Source organism: Rhipicephalus sanguineus, chromosome 3 (assembly GCF_013339695.2).
Source record: "Rhipicephalus sanguineus isolate Rsan-2018 chromosome 3, BIME_Rsan_1.4, whole genome shotgun sequence".
In the NCBI taxonomy this organism is placed as follows: Eukaryota; Metazoa; Arthropoda; class Arachnida; order Ixodida; family Ixodidae; genus Rhipicephalus; species Rhipicephalus sanguineus.
The window spans coordinates 48,108,522-48,127,688 of NC_051178.1; the positions used below are offsets into that span (position 1 = coordinate 48,108,522).

Here is a 19,167-nt window from a genome sequence, read left to right on the forward strand (position 1 = left end):
TGACTTGCAATACGCGCAGGAAGGGTCCGAGACCCGGGCGGCATTCCAGCGTCGTCTGCTAGCCGTCTGCTCCATCGGGCGCCTCGCGACACGCAAGCAGCACAAAAAATTAAAATGAGCAAACCGAACGAGACTGGAGGATTGGAGGGGGCGGGCATCAGAGGTGGGGGGGGGGGGGGACGGCCCTCGTCGATTCTCGCCGCGAGATCTCGCGAGAACCGTATCACCAAGTACTGCGCACGCGCAGCGGAGGGCGAAAGAAAAGAAAAAATGAAACGGCAGGCGGCGGTTCCTTCCTTCGCTCCTCTTCTTTCAACGGCTCTTCTCTGCTGCGGAGAGAGAGTGCCCGCTCGTTCGCTGGTGCTGGCAGCCCAGAGAAGCGCGGCCAGCGACAGCTGATCGCCTGCGCTGATCGGCCCGACCGCCTTGCGACACAACGGCGGAAACACTGGCTGCTGGTCGTCACTCCGTCAGCGTAAGTCATTTTGATCGCTCGGATTTTTTACCTCTATTACCTGCGAAGTCTCCCAAGCAGCCGGCTTCTCTGACCCTTCAGTTTCAAGCGATGTTCTTTCGATGGAAAGCGAAAACGTCCGCGGGATAGGCGCACGCGAAGGTTGTTCCTCTGCATAGCACCTCCGCGGTTGGGAGAAGCCTCGATATCCTCGTTGCAGACAATGAATGAACTGTGTGCCAGAGAACTTCGTAACACCTGCAGTGTCACTTATAATTAGACGCTCTCGCACTTTGTTCTAATGCGGTTGCACTCAATCGACAGCTGCAACGATGTTCTTCTCCGGCTATTCAAAGCTTACTAAAGAAATAATTGACGAACCACAACCATGTTTGCGCATATAGTTGCGGAACCGGTACTGTACTCGTGCTGCTGCCCCTTTGGGGAACAAAGGCGGCACGCCGGTGTGCGGGCAAGTGAATATTGAAGGTGGCATTGATCAATACTGCGGTGCGCTCTCATAGCCGCGGTTATGTGCGTGCGCCTAGATCAGAGAATGGGACGGTCTCGGCTATGCGCATTCAGTGGGATATTCATGAGGTGCCCCGTGTCTCAGTTCCCAGTCCACGAGAAGTGAAACGATCGGGTAAAGGTGCAAGGGCGGACGGCATGTAGTCCTTTGTAAGAACGTGTATTTGTAACATCTAGGGGCAGTTGCGACATGCATAGTTCGCACTTGTCGCTGGAGCTATAGTTTGACTGCCTGGAATGCATCCACTGATCTGTAATAGAGCGTCAACATTAAATTTACGAACTATTGTGAATGCAGATGACGTTGCTCATATCTCCTTAGAATTCATGCAAAATATTTCCCTTAACATACGGGGGCCACTAGTACACTTCGTTCGAATGCAAGAGAAAAATAATCGACATGTACGCTGACGCTAGACATTCAAAATTCGCCTGCGAATGCGTACGAAAGATACAAGCGTAATGTACGGTCAAGTGAAACCAGCTGGCATAGCGCCATGTTTAGAAGGGCTCAATGATGCTGCCATTAAGAACCCAGAGTAGAGTAAAATTTAAAAAAAAAGTCGATATTTGGTTTTTTGTTTGTTTGTTTGTAGTGACAAGGCCTTACTTAATATCCAGTGCCCCACACATTTTTGTGCATTTTGATTGAGCCAAAAGGACGAGGTTTTCGCGACCAACTGACGAGCAGTCAAGTCCCCTTTTTCCCAGACAATGCACAACCTGAGCTTTCTGCCTCAAGTGAAATTTTTTTAAAATCGGCACTGGTAGTTTCTCCGAGCTTAGCAGGTTTTTTTTTTAAAATATTCCGGCTAGTAAAGGTACATGGTGCAGTTTTTGTTTTAACACGCGTGACACTTACCGAGTCCACTTGCCTTGTGCTTGTGAGACGCGCACGTAGACGCGGTTCTGTGCATATATTTTTAGTTTATTTGTTGATTTTGTTGCGGCGGTAAGAGATATTTTCGTGTGGACAAATAAAAGAATACTGTTTAGAAAGCACAGTGTAATAGTAACTTGACACGCTTCGGCTACTAACAGAAACGAGACCGGGAGCACTAGGCCGAGCACTTCAGCAAGTAAGCTTCGGCCTCATTCCGCGTCGCCGCAAGGGCAAAATGTTACCTGTAGTGACAATGGCTGCGCTTTAATTGATGTGGAGCTTCTACAAACCGTGATTACGGGTGACTGTGTCTGCACAAAATGCGGAGGAACCATGGCACTCGTAGAGAACACAATGGATCGTGTTCCTTAAAATGGAAACCCTCAGAACTGCCACCTCTTAAACCGTTCTAACTTTCACAAAAGCCTGCATGGCCCGAGTAAACGTTCTCGAGGCCGTTTGGCATATCAGCCGGTCGCCAACACTGTGATATGGTTAGGTGAGGTAGACCGCCATCGACAGTATTTGGCCAATAGAGAGACAGAAGATATGACAAAACAAGCCAGGGAACCAAGAGGACAGGAAAAGAAGCGAAAAGCTTATTTGTGTGATGACAACATGGTACGTTGCTATTAATTAAAATGTTCAGTACATCTTCTTTTTGAGCAATACACGGCATAAAATAGATTTTCCTCTTTAACACTTAATATCTCGAAATCAATTTTTTTGTAACATTTGCCCCATTATCAAGACGAACTTCAAAAAACAGAAAGCTGATCTTTTACCAGATTAAACGAAGCATCATTATGAAGCTACTGAAATAGAATGGTGTACGTATTTGGAATTGTTTTCAGTTTTTGGCACGTTTATTTAAAAAATAATGACAAAAATTACTTGCTTTGCTATAAAACTTGCAAAAATGTCAACACTTGCAATACAATTCTAATTCTAGCTGCCATTGCAAGAGAGACGCCGACGAATAAAATGAAGCAAACCCGAAGGCTTTACACGTAGTAGTTTCAGAGAAAAATGGGTCTTAAATAAGGCTTAAAATACATTTCAGGTATAGTGCCTACCCTGTGCCCTTAAAGGGACACGAGCAAGCGAAAATGCTTGCATGTAAGCGTTCGATGCTACAGCTTGTTGCGGTTATGGTGAATACCATCGAGGGACAACTTGCTCAGTCGTTTCTTAGAACCAGTTTGAACTTAGCTGGTGAGCGGGCAATTACTATATCGCAGAAGGATAGATAGCAGGCCTAGTTGACATCGATTCGAGGTACAAGACGGTCAAAAACCAGTGAGCACAAGACCTCGGCTGCAGAAATGCTTGTTACGCGTTGTTCCTTTGTGTCATTATGTCTGCACTCCCACCGTATAAGCCGCAGTCCCTAATAGTACAAACATATAGCATACTGGGTGATAGATAGCTGCTCTCTAGAAAAACTTCCGCTCTTTCGACGAACTGATTAAATTAATTTTCATTAATTATCCTGACATTTAATTAGGGGCTTATCTTAAGTAAAATTATGCTCCAATATCACACGTATCCAATACAACTCTTGAATCATAAACATCGATTTCGCGCCAGTTTTATTTTTGCAAGACACTTCCTTGATATTTGGAAAACCAGAAGTAAGGGCTCGACCGGAAGTACTTGGAAGAGAAACAAGAGTGTCACTCGCTGCTCATGCCACTAAAGAAACATGATTGACTCTGCAGAAAGTCGACAATAACTCATGTAGTTGCTAGCCTTTAGAAAGGTAGAACGGTGTGCAATCACATTAGATGAGCGGTGTCACTAACTCCTCTAGCATTGCAAATAGTCGGGCTAAGAGAGCTTGGGGCGTAGTGCTGACAATTCCTTTGATCATCCCCTCCTCTGTTGCAATTATGTCATACAAACAGGTATGTCGCGCTTTGGTGATTCTTGCTTGGATTTGCATAGGCGTTTTAACGGGCAGTATCAGGAGAAGAAACTGCAGAAGACATACTTTGCTTGAGTATGCCAAGCTGAATGACTCATTCACTATGCAGTCAGCTCTCAGGCTGCCTAATTCATGGCCCTCCGGCAACGAAATCATTCAAGGGCACGGTTTTATCCATTGTTGAGGCACACTAGCGCAGTGCATCCACTACGTGCCCGTTCCGCTACATGTGAGCGGTCGTCTCTACGAACACGCCCCGATAACGGGATAAGGCTCTATCTAACACCACCCTTATTGTCAACATTTCCAGTTAATTGCCATTGAAGAATACCATTTGTGTCCTATTCCTAAACTGCCAGGCCATGCCACTTTACACGATCCACTTTTTTCTTCGCTTCCACCACTCATGGAATGTCCCGATTGTTGGAACTGTTGAGGTATCTTACGTAAACAAATAAACAAACAAACGCTTCTAGCCAGTCCGAACTTTTATCTTCCACCTTCGTCAGCATGCCTGTGCATTTTCGCTTCGCATTTCAATACTCTCGTGTCCTAGATAGTACAATAGATCACATTATGCGTGCGTGGGGCTGTCGCAGACACTGCGGAGGTTTTATGCATCATTTCCTGTCCCTTTCTCTCTTCCCCAATACGGTTTCTTTTCTTTTCTCTCTCCTCTTTAAGAGACTGTCGTCGCCGTACCTCCACCTACGCAATCTTTAGCGGAAGGATCGGCGCACGCCAGCCGCCTACACTGCACCGGCACAAAGATAACTTGCGCATGCAGGTGATCGGAATCTGCGCACTCTATCGTTAACCACGATTCTCTCTCTCTCTCTCTCTGCCATAGTTTCCTCTCTCTAAGCCCACTTCATGAGCAAGGGTTGTCTAGCCCTCTATACGCAGAAACTATTATTCTTCAGCAGGTACTGCTGCGATTGGCTGGCACCTTTATTAAATATTAAATAAAGCTTGCCGAAACAGAAGACATGCATGCAGACACATACTGCCGAACGCACCTACGCCTTCCCACTTGAACAGATTCTGCGCAGCGCCCCTTGATGAAGAAGACTCAGGGTGCGAGCGGGAATGCTCTACACCCGAGTCACCAAAAATGAGGAAGAAAGAGAAAGCTGAAAGAGAATGACCAGACTTTGATTGTTCCAAATTATGCGAATGTACACAATTCAGCCTCTCGCACTGATTCATTCTTTATAACACAACTCGGTAGCACCGCTATAGAGCATCCCGTACTAACGACAACCCCGTCAAGGAACGCTTTCCAGTTCTCATCTGATAACAACTTGCTTAGGGATCTTCTGAAACGTTTTATTAACTACTTATCTTTTCCCGTTCACGGTGTTTTTATGTTTCCTTAACTATTTCGCGGCAAAGTTAGTGCTTTGAGAGGTCGACGCCTTGCCCGTTTCGTCTGAGAGAGCCAAGCGTGGCCTTATAACCTTTTGCGAGACACAATGTCTTTTGTGCACTCGCTGTTTTTATTTCTATTTTCGTGCCAGTCAGTTTCGATCGGTGGGTTGCCGAGGTTGTTGACACCGCGACCTCGGCGTGACCGAACTTAATCTAACGCGTTTCTATCTATAACTAGTTCTTTCTTCCTACTCTATACCACCGACCTTTAGACTACAAAAGCTGGAAAAGTCGCTGAATTGACGTCCCAACACTGAGCCAGTGCTTACACTTCATTCATTCATTCATTCATTCATTCATTCATTCATTCATTCATTCATTCATTCATTCATTCATTCATTCATTCATTCATTCATTCATTTCTGGAAGTGCACATGAACATCGAAGGCTTTATAAGAGTGCCCTGGAGTACAAAACATAATTGTGGCCCATCTCACAGTAAATGTGGGCCATCACTCACTTTTGAATGAACGCGCGCAGGATCAACTACAGAACGACATCACTTCATCACTTTGCCGCTGTGACATCACCATTGTGAAGTCATTGTTGCAGGCCCTGCTTTACCTACAGGAGGCACCGACCGAACTGAACCTGCTTTTCTGCCGTGGAACATATGAAAAAGAATATGGCAAGTGAATAATGAGAAAAAAAGCGAACAGTACATTACCATTTCATTTTTTAACTTATTTCAGTTTGCTATATGTTTTTTCTTTACTTGTTCATTCTTTTGACAATTTTTTTCGTTTACTTTTTTTTTCGCTGCAGGACTTAAAGAAATGGAGTAGCCGAGGCGATATAAACCTCAATATCTCCACAGCAAACCAGTTAAAACAGGACAGAAGAGAGAAAAGGCGATGATCAAACAGACACGCATAACAACTGTCCGGCATTTCTGCAGTTTCCTTTCGGCAAATGAAGATAAGTATTCTTACGGCTACAACCTTTGGATAAACCTCGGGACGCAAGACTAATTTATAAGGCAGTGCCAATTTTGTTAGTTTAGTTCAGTGGGATAGCTACAGGCTTATAAATCGAACATGACATGCCAAAACCAATGTCGTCAACTTGCAGAAACACATGTTACGTTTAGTCATCGTCGTCATCAACACTTTTTCGTTCGCAAAGGGCTAGGATGTTTTAGATATTAATACGATTATTCTTGATGACCAAGGTCTCCACGAAACAAAATAACATTAACAATGTATTGGTCATGCGCGACTGACAAATTCTGCGAATGAATGTAATACTGGACTATTTGATCATTTGCCCTGCAGTGGAAACACCGAGACAACCGAATATTTCGACGCAAACAACACGAGCACTATCAACTCAAGTCAGAGTTGATAGCACTCGTGTTGTGCGCGTCTCGCGCGCGCGGGCGAAAGCCTACTTAGACCTTCTGTTGATGTGGAGTTTAAATTTCCGCTGATGTGCATCCTTTAGCCTTTATGACGAATGCTCTGCGGATGTGCTCTGAAGTTTACTATTGTTGACGCCGCACCTGGACCTTGTCGCGCGCGGGGAAAACCAAGAAAACAGGCCACGTCGGAAAAGGTTTGATCAACTCGAAATGCCGCTCGTCGTAACCGTCGTCGAGAGGAAGCGGCTATGGATGAAGCTGCCGCAGCGGCCACAGGAGAGCAACATGCCAGCCTGGGGAATGTGGAACTCGGGGTACAGAGAATTGGACTACGCTATTGGTCAAATGGTCACTGGCCCGACCGTTATGGAGAGAATACAAGGGGGACACAGCACAGATGTTTGCTGACGTACTCCTGGTCATTGATCAGCGCCTGCGAAGGATCTCAATGGGATTTGATGAGCCATTTGAAGGATATTACATGATTGTGGATATGTGGAAATTGGAAGTGACTTTCTCCGGTGCGAGCCTCTGGAGTGTGTCAGAGATGAGACTTCATGACTAGTGCATTTGAGATGCAAACTACACCGCAACTGTAACTTAATAAAGATAAAATGTTTTGACAGATGCAAGTAAACAGTAAACAATACAACTGGCGTGATCTGAGTTCATTGCAACTTAAAAAAGAGAAAGTGGTTTGAGTGCTTACATACACAAATGTAATACACACATACATAAGTGCACGTAATCGAAGTACAGCATCGGAGGTAAACGGTACTTGAAAGTTGCACAAACGTCAATATAACAGTTCATAAATATCAGCAGAATGTACATGATCATCAATGGGAAGTTTTTCAGGAGCTTAACACAGGCTTTGCATCGACATTTGGTTACAGTCTGGCAAAAATTCCGCCACAGAGTTCCATAGCGCATCAGAACTAAGTTGAACGCAAACTTTAACAGCACATCAGCAGAAAGCTAAAGAGCAAATCAACAGAAGGTCCAAGTATACCTTCACATTCTTAGAAAGTTCTAAGTGTCCCCCGTTATTCTATTGTTTAATATTTTCATTCACTTGGTAAATGCGGAGTCTTTCTTCGTCAACACGTACAAACATTTATGAACGTGTAGAACCCTCTTCGATCCTAACGTTTTCCCGAGCTACTTGTACGCTGCTAGTCACAATTTTGTATAACACACGGATACACATGAGCGTTTGTCGTCATCGATGTACGTATTTCGTGACCCTCTCACTCAACATTCTCCCGGAACCTGTGGTGGCGATATAAAATGAATAAGTAAGCATCACGATGTCATCTTTCCGACCGGCTACCGAGTGCCTCATGAGCCTGAGCGCAGGTTAGAGTTGTGCCGACGAATCGAACGCCGGGTCTGCAACCGCAAATGTCGCGTGCCTCTGCGAGTGAGACCAGGCGGGGAGCTCCGTGATTGATCGGCGCTGTGGGCGAGACGGCGAGGGAAGAGGACGAGAAAGAGGAGGAGAGGGCGAGAAGGCGGTTGCGTACGTGGGCATCGACTGGCCGTCTTCTCTCATTAAGCTGTCGCGCAGCCAAGGCTGTAATGGGGAGATGCGACGGCGCTTTGGTACTCTGGAGGAAAGAGCCCAAGAAGTGCACGCGCACACCGTGCCTATTATAACCAATCAAACGATACTAGACCGGCGCATAATGAGATTACACAAGGACAGTTGGAGCGCTCTGATCACTCCATCGCCCTGGTAAACGCAGACACGCAGTGCACTGATTTCCCTATTTCATGCCCCTCCTCCCGTAAGAGAAGACAGGCGTTTTGCCCCTCCCTGTGCCAGTTAGCATGCCAGCTCTCTAAGTTCTTTGTGCTCATGCATATTAGTATATGTTTGCGTATGAAATAATAATAATAATCAGCCGTAGGCATCGTTGAGAAAGTATTGCTGCAATTAGCTGCCACTTCACTATGGCAGGTTCGCACATGCGGCACAAATGTTTCGGTAATACGAGAGCTAATTCGTTTCACGTGGGTACCTAAGTCGACATAGGAAGGAGCATACAGGGAACGTAGCGTGAGCTAAGTTTGAGCTGTTCATTTATGTTCAAGTTCAGTATTCTTTTCGATCATGATGCAATTGTACATAAATTGCATACAGTATCATTTGTACAGCTCTTCAGTAGAATATCGGTAAAAAATGTAACTTTTCAATAACGTATAAAGTGGCAACCTTGGAAAATGATACCACGATATGCTCATAGAAGTAGGTAAATAAAATACGTGCAAGAAGTTTCTTGCTTCTTTGATATTAAATACATACGCGAATATCTACAGCTGAGACACTAGAACTAAATTATGATCTTTGAGAGGGTTCTTTCGGTTAACGGCGGTAATTACTTGCAATTAGGCCAATCGCTTCAAATACAATGTGCAGTAATATTCACAGCATATGAAACGTAATGTGCAAGAGCCTGATACAGAAAAAAAAATTTGAACAAAAGTGTAACTTACGTGGGTACAAGGCGGGGAACAAAATAAAATTTTTTCATAAGTTTCGAGCAAAAAGTCCTGTAATAGTAAAACGCATTTTTAAGTGATCAGGAGTACATTGTCGATTAGGTTCGTGAGTATTCTCGTGGTTATTTAGCAGGTGGAAATCTAGATAAGATCGAAGCATGATAGCGCAAGAAGCATGCTACACGTAGAATCGAGCTGCGAGGCCAACCGACTATTCATATCCTTTCCAATATATAGTAATAAGTCTTGAGGTTTAACGTCCCAAAACAACGATATGGTTATGAGAGACGCCGTAGTGGAGGGCTCCGGAAATTTCGACCACCTGCGGGTTCTCTTTAACGTGCACCTAAATATAAGCACACTGGCTCAAGCGTTTCCGCCTACATCTAAAATGCTAGCCGCCAGCGGCCAGAATCGAACCCGCGACCTGCGGGTCAGCAGTCGAACACCATAACCACTAGACCACCGTGGCGGGTATTCAGTAGCCTTTCTGAAATGCCACTTTGGTGCTTCATCATGCTGTTCAGTGTTTCTGTACAGTAATGTCTCGGGGAACACTTAATTGCCATCGGATATTAACGTGATAGCGTTAAGAGCTCGTTTCTAAAAAAAATCGGTGTCGGTGTCGGCGTCGTTGGTTGTCAGCGAAAGATCAGCGTGAGCCAAACTTCCATATAGATGCAAATCAATAGAGAGGGGGAATGGAACCAAGGCTATCGTCCATGCAAGCAGGTGCTCTACCACAGAGCCACGCCATTGCTTTTTTCCTTTAATGCATGGAAATATTACCTGCAATTATTGTCAACTGCGCACAACATCATTCGTAACTGCTTCCGAAAAAAAAAAGCCCTAAACAAATGCCATCAAATGCGAAGACTCTCCTTAACGCACGTAACGTTGCGTGGCAGAAGCGTAGAATCGCGCCAGGCGTCGACTTTTGAATTGCAGAACGAGTGAGGGGCCCACCCATTACGAAGTGCTGAGATATATTTAATCATCATCAGCAGCAAAAGCATCAACAAACTGAGCAGCTGCGTAGGTTCGCGTGTTGCCTTACGGACGCGTAGCGGGTACTTCGCTGATTCGCGAAAAAATTATGGCGTAGTGGGCACTTCGCAACTGCACTTGCAATAGGCATTCTAGGATCGTTTTACACGGTCAGTGTTACTCGCACAGAAGCGAAGCGATGACCGATTTAGAAGGCGATGCGAACGGGGCCCGATTACGCAATCGCGTTGTACTCTTGAGGCGAAGTTCAGGTGTCCTTTTTATTTTGTCAATAGTAATAGGCATTAGAGAAGTGATGTCTGAGGTTACGATCGCTTTACACGCATGTAATAAATGTACCTTTTATTAATTTAATTTGCCCGACTCGATTCTACTGTCGGCTCACTCCACCAAATAATGTTTATACCTCCTCCTAGCCCACTCGCACTTCACTAGGTGGTGAATGAGCCTTCGACAAGCTCTGCAGGAAAGCATGCACGGCAATGAAGCTCGAAATGAAACTCGAAATGCGTCAAACAGTCACACGATTTCACGTGCCATGACATATTGCGCACTCAACACTTCAACCAGAAACTGTACTCCTTCAGTGCGATTGTTGTTGTTATTGTACACAATATTCTTGCTGTAAACATATCTGCTGTGTGAATACTTACCGCAGTGTCATTACTTTTCGCACTGACACTTCTGATGCTCTTTATGGCGCGGAAAGCAATTTCTTGCGCAGCTTACGTTTATGAGACTTGACGTGTGTATCCTCCTCCTTTCCTCCCCTCCCCCCGACCCCCTGTCCATTCCTTTGGGACGTGTGAACAATGCATACATATGCAACGACCAACTGACTTAAAACCATTCGACAGTTGGCGCTCTTTCTATGTATACATCGTTTTTCTCCTGTGTTCGTTCGACTGTATGCGCAGCGATTCCCACCACAGGCTCCTTGAACACGCGCAAACGTGCGACTACCGCATTTCCGGTTGAACAAGCAGCTCGAAACGCACAAGAGATTGACGCTCGAAACGCACAAGAGACCGAAGAATTTCACGGGAGATTGTTCAACATTTCGTAAAAGCCAGCTGCAAGATTATGCATGGGATATCGATAGGAATGGGTGGGCGCTCAGGTTACGCATGCGTTTAGCATTGTTTTTCGTCTTCATGTATTGTCTTCGCTCTTGTATAGAATCTCAGTCAGTCGTAGGGCGTGGTGGCGCATGTATACGGACGGCTTAGCGAGCATATCGATAATACGCACGTTCGCACCACGCCTAGCTGTCGCTCAGAGGCGCGTCAACGTCACCCGCGGGAATATGTTGCCATAGCTTACGGCCGTGATTCCGATCCCCGTCTCCTTGTCTCTATGAAGAGCGGTAAGGCAGTGCACGCAATCATGAAGGAGGTGATTGCGTGTGCACGTTAGCATTACGCGGCCACGCAAAATAGACACTAGTCGACGGTGGATGATAGCCATCGACATCGTTGGGAAGGCTCCACCCGGATGATCAGAAAACACTCTTCTCAACTGAGACTTTGTGAGCGCCACCTGAGTTCGTGGTACAGCAGCAGCTCATTTACGAACAGCGTCTCCTACATTGGAGAGTGCCTGTGCACTCTTCCAGCAACATCAAGAAAAAACAACTCGCATTGTCCCTTTTGCATTTGCCTAAGACGACGCGAAGGCGAAGGCCATCTTCTTTTTTTCTTCTCAGTAGATGTATTGAATCTCTCCCACGCTCTCCGAAAGCTTTCTGCACCTAACGTAGTTTTGCACTGCCTCCAGGATCGGAGGCATTGCAAGCTTTCTGAACGTCACCTGTTTTTGCACTTCCTCTGTGATCGGCCCGGCCCGCCTTTGACGAAGCGACGCTGTCATGTGATGACGCATCCTGTGACGTCACGTTATGTGAAGCCATGATTACGTGATGGTGGCGCCACAAATTTAGGCGATCTGTGACGTCATGGTTACGCCAGATGGTGATATCATCACGTGATAATAGACAGTTATAGTTTAGCGTTAGCGTGATAGCGGGGGTTAAGGGAATAGCGTTACCATGCCGCAAACGTTCGTTGCCGACAGCGAGTTTTAGTTTAGCGGGATAACGTTTACTTGCCCAAGCTGGGACGGTGGCGCCACCTGGAGGAGGGCAAATGCGTTAAAAAAAGGGAAAAGAAAAAAAAACTGAGAATGCTCGCCTGTATCCCCGCACGAAACAATATTAATACTTTTTTTTAGCCACAATAAAAGTAAATAAGTATGAACCACGCACCAAAAGCGAAAATTTTTATGTTGCAGATTTGTTTACACCGATCTCCTGTTAGGCCTAGGGGCGTTCGAAATAGGAAGCGATCTCAAAAACTACGCTAAGTTATCCGTAATACTCGGGCGTCGAAGCTACCTGAAGGCAAGCGAATCCATTCTACACAGTCGCTTGCTGCGAAAGAAGTGAATCCGTCCATATCAACGCTAAATTCAGTTCGAAGCGGGCGTCCAAAACCACCGCCATGTTTTACGTACACTACGTTAACCACGCAAACACGGTAACGCTAAATCTGAAAAATAGCGTGCGTACGGTAAACGCTACGGGTCACTTACGGTACTGCGCATGCGCATTTCGGTCCCGCTATTCCGGTAAGCCCGCTATTCCGTTAAGCCCGCCAAACTATAACTGTCTAATATATTGCATCACTCGTGTTCACGCCGACGACGCGGGACATCCGACGGTCAATTTTCGCGTTTTTCGAGGCATCTAAGGCTTTCGCCTTTAAGCTGTCAATGTTTCCTTGACCAACAGCACGGTCAGTGGCTCAATTTAGTGATGCTCTATAGGCCGACCAGTCATAGGTCACGGTGGTTGAAATTAAAAATATATATATATTATAACGCGAGGCTCTTGTCGTGACTTGAACAGTAGTAGTTATGGCAAGCAAGAACACCCACGATCATCGATGCAAGGTTGAAGCCGGGCGCCAAATTGAGCCGACAAACAGCATGTGTGTTGCGGAGGCACCACGTGGCTTTAGAGACAATGAGAACAGCGCGAATCAAATTTCGCTATGTCACACACTCACTTCCATCATCTCTGTAGGGTAGAGGAGGCACAACCAGTGCGTTATATACTGTTTAAAGTACGAAACCACTTCTGGTTCTTTTATGGTTTGTAAGAGTTTAGCACTGTGACTGTGTCTCGCGAAGCCGCGCTTACCGATTCTATTATGCCTGAGCTAAACTTTGCCAATACCTATTTCGTATGCGTATGCACTCCTGATAGTGCACATGCTCTAGTTGTGTTCACGTTACCGCTTTGCAGACCACAATTTGACCCAGGCCCTGCATATAGGCCTGACTAACGATCAGCCAGGCTAACATCTCCATTCAAAAGATCAATAAGATGGCCTACAGTTTCTGGTCATTCATATATGTATGTAATGTAACACGCTAACGGGGAACGAAACGAGCATTTGTGAAAAACAGGAAGACGAACTTATACGAAGTTGGTAGTTTTCACTCTTTCATGGCACATTGTGGCTTTGTCTTTAACAGTGAATTCATTTCGTTCCAATGTCCACTGTTTAATGGCTTGTTCCTTATTTGGAATTTTCCTGCACAGCTTGCCGCTTTCCCAGAGTAGAGCACGAAGCACTCTAAATCGTTTACGTTTTCTTCTAAACACGTTGTGAAGTCGTCTCCACTGTGTTTAGTTTGTTCTAGTTCACAGCGCAAGAAAATGTGAATTGACATCTTCATTAGCTTTCTCTCCAGCGATGCAGCTACTGCATCTTGGGTGTCGAGAGTTGCGAACTGGGGCACGAGTCAGGAGGAATGTGCGCATCGTATTTCATCCTTCGCTCCTCTCTATCACGCTCACCTTTAAAAGGACATTGAGAAATGCCTACTAAGCCTACGCTCTTTATCAGGACCTGGTTAAATGCTGGCTATATCCAGGAAAGCAGACGAAAAATGCCCAGTTTCCTGGCTATATATATCATTTTTAGCAGGACCCAATTAAGAGTGCAGACTGATAAATGAAACTTTTGGAATGCTAGACTTGCTCGTGTACTTGAGCCTAGCTGCGCGACACCCTACCAGCTAAACTGCCTAGGCCGGTACCTAGACTACGTGGACTGTATATGTACGCTGCCGAATAAAACAACGAAACGAGAGAACCTTATTTGAATATCATCATTATAATAAATATACGCCTCGAAGCGCATCATTCCTTCAATAAAGCTATCAGTCTTCTAGAAGCGCTCGGCTGTTAGATGACATTCAATGTCATCGTCCATGGTTCCTGCGCAGTCCTTTAGCATCAACATCGCAGGGATCTTTGCGTATAGAGTGCGCTGCACACCCTCGCCTACATTGGTGAAGCCAAGTGTATTCAGCTGGCAGGGGCATCTTTCGGGATCTTCAAAATTGGAGAGCGCGAAATCGAACAGGACTACGAAGGAACACAGATGCACAGGACAGGCGCTCGGTGTTCTGTGTTCCTTCGTGTTCCTTCGTTCTGTGTGCATCTGTGTTCCTTCGTAGTCCTGTTCGACTTCACGCTATCCAATTCTGAAATTATGTACCAACTAGCCCAGCAACGTATTTTGGTATCCTTTGGGATGTTCAAGTTGTACATCCGTCGCCGTATAGAATGCAGCGCCGTACGCGGCACTGCAGGCGCATGCTCCTACGACGTGGGAATGTTAGAGAACGCCGTACGCACGAAAAGAAAGCAAAGCAAAGAATTAAAAGAAAGGAAAGCAAGCGCCCGTAAACACTGGCACAAATATCTTCGAACAAATTTTTTATTTTATCAATCAAGTGGCGACCATGACGACAGATTCTATGGATGCAGGCGTCGATAGTTGCCAGAAACTCCTTCGAGGAGCTGCGTGTTTACTCTTCGTCCTCTCAGGCTTGCGAACGTGATTGTTTGCGCTTCGTTTCACCACAGATGATACAGAGTCCCGAGTTGGGTTGTCGCACAGGAGAAAACACGTGCGCCTATTGCGCGACAGCTTCACTTATGCGAAAGGGTAATGGAGCGGCTGACTCGAGTGTGATAATGTTGCGGCGCCTTATGATAGGCCCGAAACGTACGCACTCACATCTGCAAGCCAGATTGATAATAACTCCTGCTGGCGCGCCCGCTGACAGCGCTTCCAAGAATCGTGCTTCGCACTGGAGGAAGTCGTTTCAAGTGCTTGTAGGACAGAAGGAGCCTGTATCAAAAGCTAGATGCCAGCCTTGCTATGAAGATCAAACTTTCTTCTGACTGTAAAGACTCGTGGTATGATTACGAAAAAAAAAAAAAAAAAAAACAAGTAAGAATAAAACATAGAGCATTTGAATGCCTGTTCTTTTCGCACCAGAATGACGGTTTCATAGCGTAATTTGTTCGTGAAAACTAATACGGCTGGAAATACTCTACCTGATATTCTATATTGCAATCCAGCATATGCCTTTAAAACTTTTCTTTAACCACCTCTCTGTGCTTTCTTTTCATCAGTTCGCTAAATGACTCTTGATCGCTTCAAGTTAATGTTGACCAGTTAACGGTTCCATTTGCTTTGAACACGGGAATTCCGTCAAAGTGAACTGACAAAGAAGAAATAGAAATGCTAATGAAAACGACCAACTGAATCGAGATGAATAGACGTGATGAGCGACAGCCTAAACGCCATGATTAGACCGAATAAAGCAGCGGCGATGCATAAGATAACTTCAGAATGTCCGCGAAACGAAGTTTTATTGACGTAATTTAGTGCACTACCGTTAAATCACAAGCGAGAATTGCGTTTACTTATTATCTAGCGAAATGTGTTATCCCAGAAAAAAAGGTTGTGCGTCGTAACACGTGGCATTCGGTCACTTAGTCTGTTACAGGTGGCTTTACCGCGCAATCAACGTTGTATTCATTGTTGTTGCTGCCGTGTAGGAAAGTTGAAACGCTGCGGATGACTAAACCGAGTAGCCAAAGGTGCAACGATGCCCAGGCCATATTTATTGCGCCGAAATAAAGTTTGTCGAGAGCATCCATTATGATTACCATTTACTGCCGTCTTTCTCTTGGTGTATTTTAATCTTTCTGTTTCATAACAAAGAAAATGATAATAATGACACTGCGCTACAGTGTCATTTAACAGACCAACTTTACGATTCAACTTATGCTAGCTGCACATTTATATAGCAAGAAAAAAACACGTAAAATATCATCATCCTACTTAGCCCGCAATTAATAAACGTAAATTGCACAGAGAACTCCTGGTTTCTCATTTTGAATAATTGCTTCGATGTTCCCGTTACATCCAATTCAAGCTGGAACACCCGTATTCAATGCATTGCCAATCCACTCGGTAGGTTATAGGCTACATGCGTTGAGCTTCTAAGCTGACAGGACGCGGGATCGATCCCAGCTGGTCTAAATTTATTCAAAGGGACATCATCGGGATGTCTAATAATGATATCGTTGTTTTGGATAATGTCGTGAAACTCAATAATTTATATTGAAGGCATTACCACAAAATAATGCAGAAATATTGTTATCCTGAACGGCCACTTGCACCTTGCGAGCGCATATAACAGGCTTGGAGTATAGATATACCTTATCAGGAATGTGTATCCTTTTGGAACGTGTATCCTAAACGGAGCCCGGGATCCCGCAAGTGTATCTTATCACGTCAAGTCAAGCCAACATGAGGCTTGACGATTCACCTTGTCTCCATACTCTCGCTGCCAAAATGTATCCTCCCTCTGGCAGGCATTTTTTTTTCTGTTCTAGGGTACTTTCTGCTATAGCAATCTCAATCTCGTCTTGCGTTGCGGCATGGTCGCCGCCGCCATGGCGTGAGTGACGTGAATAACGTTTGCATGGTTGTCACGCTACGAGATCCCATAGAAAATCAATCTTCGCTTTCAATTTTTATTGGGTTTTTTATATGCTAATCTTTCCAGTACCGTGTTCACAGTGCATGTCGTACTTCCACCCTTGTTGTTTTTGCATTCCTTCCTCTACGTATCTCTCTTTCTCATCTTTCTATTCTCCTTTCCCGATCTGCCAGCGTAATGATATAATAACTGTTGGCGTTTCACATCCCAAAACCACGATATGAATTCATGATAGAGCAGGTAGCACAAAAAATACGGGGATACAAGAAAGCACCATAAACACCACACGAGCGCTAACTTAAAACTAAAATTTATTCTCAGAATCCACGCCCATTTATCAACCAGCAAAGATCAAAACAGCACATCGTCACCCAAGAATGCAAATCTTATCCCACACCTGCTCTATGATGAATTCTTACAAACTCGCCCAGATTTCCGTTCTCGTAAACACGATATGAATATGAAGGGCGCCGTAGTGGGGTGCTCCAGAAATTTCAACCTCCTGGAGTTCTTTAAAGGGACACTAAAGGCAAATATTAAGTCGACGTTGATTGTTGAAATAGCGGTCCAGAAACCTCGTAGTGCTACTTTTGTGCCAAGGAAGTGCTTATTTTGAAATAAAATCATGTTATGTGGTCCGCATCGCGTTAGTGCACTTCAAGCCACCCGCCTGAAGGCGGTCTTTCTCGCGTCACTGTTACCGTGCCCAACATTGCCCGCCTTTACTGCGCGGCGGCGTGCACTGGCGGCATGCACAATTCGGGCATCCGGCAACATCACATGCATGCGGCATTTTGTCGAACTTTCTGTCAGAGAGACTTTTACGAGCGCGCAAAACACACATGCCAGTACGCGATACCGAGACTACCACTGAGACGCGACCGCGTGAGCGAAGCAGGGCGCCGGGCGAAGCGCAGTTCGGCGAAAACGGAACCTTTGAACCACGCGCGTCGTTCCCCATGGCAACGACAAAGAGGTTCTTTTAGATGTGAAGAATCTTATAGCGGAGTTCAATCCGGTGGTGGTGGTGGTGGTGGTGGTGTGCGGCGTGACCACCCTTACTGCGCATGCACAAACCTTCTCCACTTCCCCTCTCCACTCCCTCTCTCCCCTTTCCCTCTCCACATCACCTCTCCCCTTCTCTTCCCCATTTTCTTTCCCCCTCTCATTTTCCTTTCCCATCCCCCTCTCCACTCCCCTTTCCTCCTCGCCCCTCCCATCTCTCCCCCTCCCCTTTCCCCCTCTCATTTACCTTTCCCACCCCCTCTCCACTCCCCCTCCCCTTTCCCACTTTCCCCCTTCCCTACCCCTCCCCCTCTCCACTTCCCCTCTCTCCTTTCCCGCTCACCACTACACCTCTGAAACGCGGGCTCTACATGCTGAAACACTGCTTCGCATCGCCTCATGGTCCCCTTTAGCGGGAGATGGTTAGCTAAAAGCCGACTTCTTCTGTCTCTCATTCCCATTAGCAGCCATTCTTTACCTCCAAGGTAGTGCCTGGTGAGATTTCTCCTGTGCGTGACTAAACAATAAAAATTTGTTCAAAACGGCCGTTGATTGATGAAATAAACCAACGAAAGACGCCAGATGTTTTGTAAAAGCAAAACGGAAGAACGCCAGATGTTTCTAAAGCAAAAGGAAAAGACGCCAGCTGCTTACGAAAGACGCCAGATGTTTTCTAAAGCAATGGTTTTCTAAACAATGAAAATTCACAGCGTACATGTAAAATTAAAGTGAGCTGCAAGTCGTCATAACTCATCGAACCTTTAGTATAAACGCGCCCTATCTCACGTCGGTGATGATGTACTGGGCAGAATTCACGGAAGATTCACGGTTTACCGATGAACCTCCGCAGCTTCGCCCACTCATCATCATTCACTCCGTGGATATGCTGTGATTTTTTTTCCATGAATCAAACAGAAACGAACAAGCAGCATTTTATTACGGCTCTAGATGCATGGAAGGTTCTTTTTTTATTGCAGCTAGTTTGATTACGAGTGATTAGTTGTAGTCGGACTCTATCACGCATCCGGATCATTTTCAAAATGTCCCGCTCGTGGCGCTCATCGTGTGATACATTTAGCTTAATTTCTCGGAAAGTAGGGCACTGCTGTTGATAATATTGCTGTTTTAGATGTTGTCATACATTGACCTTTCACTCTGACATAAATTGTTATTTGCCTTTAGTGTCCCTT

At 45.5% G+C, this 19,167-nt stretch overlaps 1 protein-coding gene across 1 annotated transcript in view; it reads left to right on the forward strand.

The window, feature by feature from the left end:
• Window positions 1-341: 341 nt before the first annotated feature.
• Window positions 342-19,167, forward strand: part of LOC119386626 (monocarboxylate transporter 13) — a 173,959-nt gene continuing 155,133 nt past the window's right edge. Inside the window, exon 1 of the mRNA XM_037653915.2 lies at window positions 342-475. The gene's annotated coding sequence lies outside the window, so the exon portion shown is untranslated. The remainder of the gene's footprint in view (window positions 476-19,167) is intronic.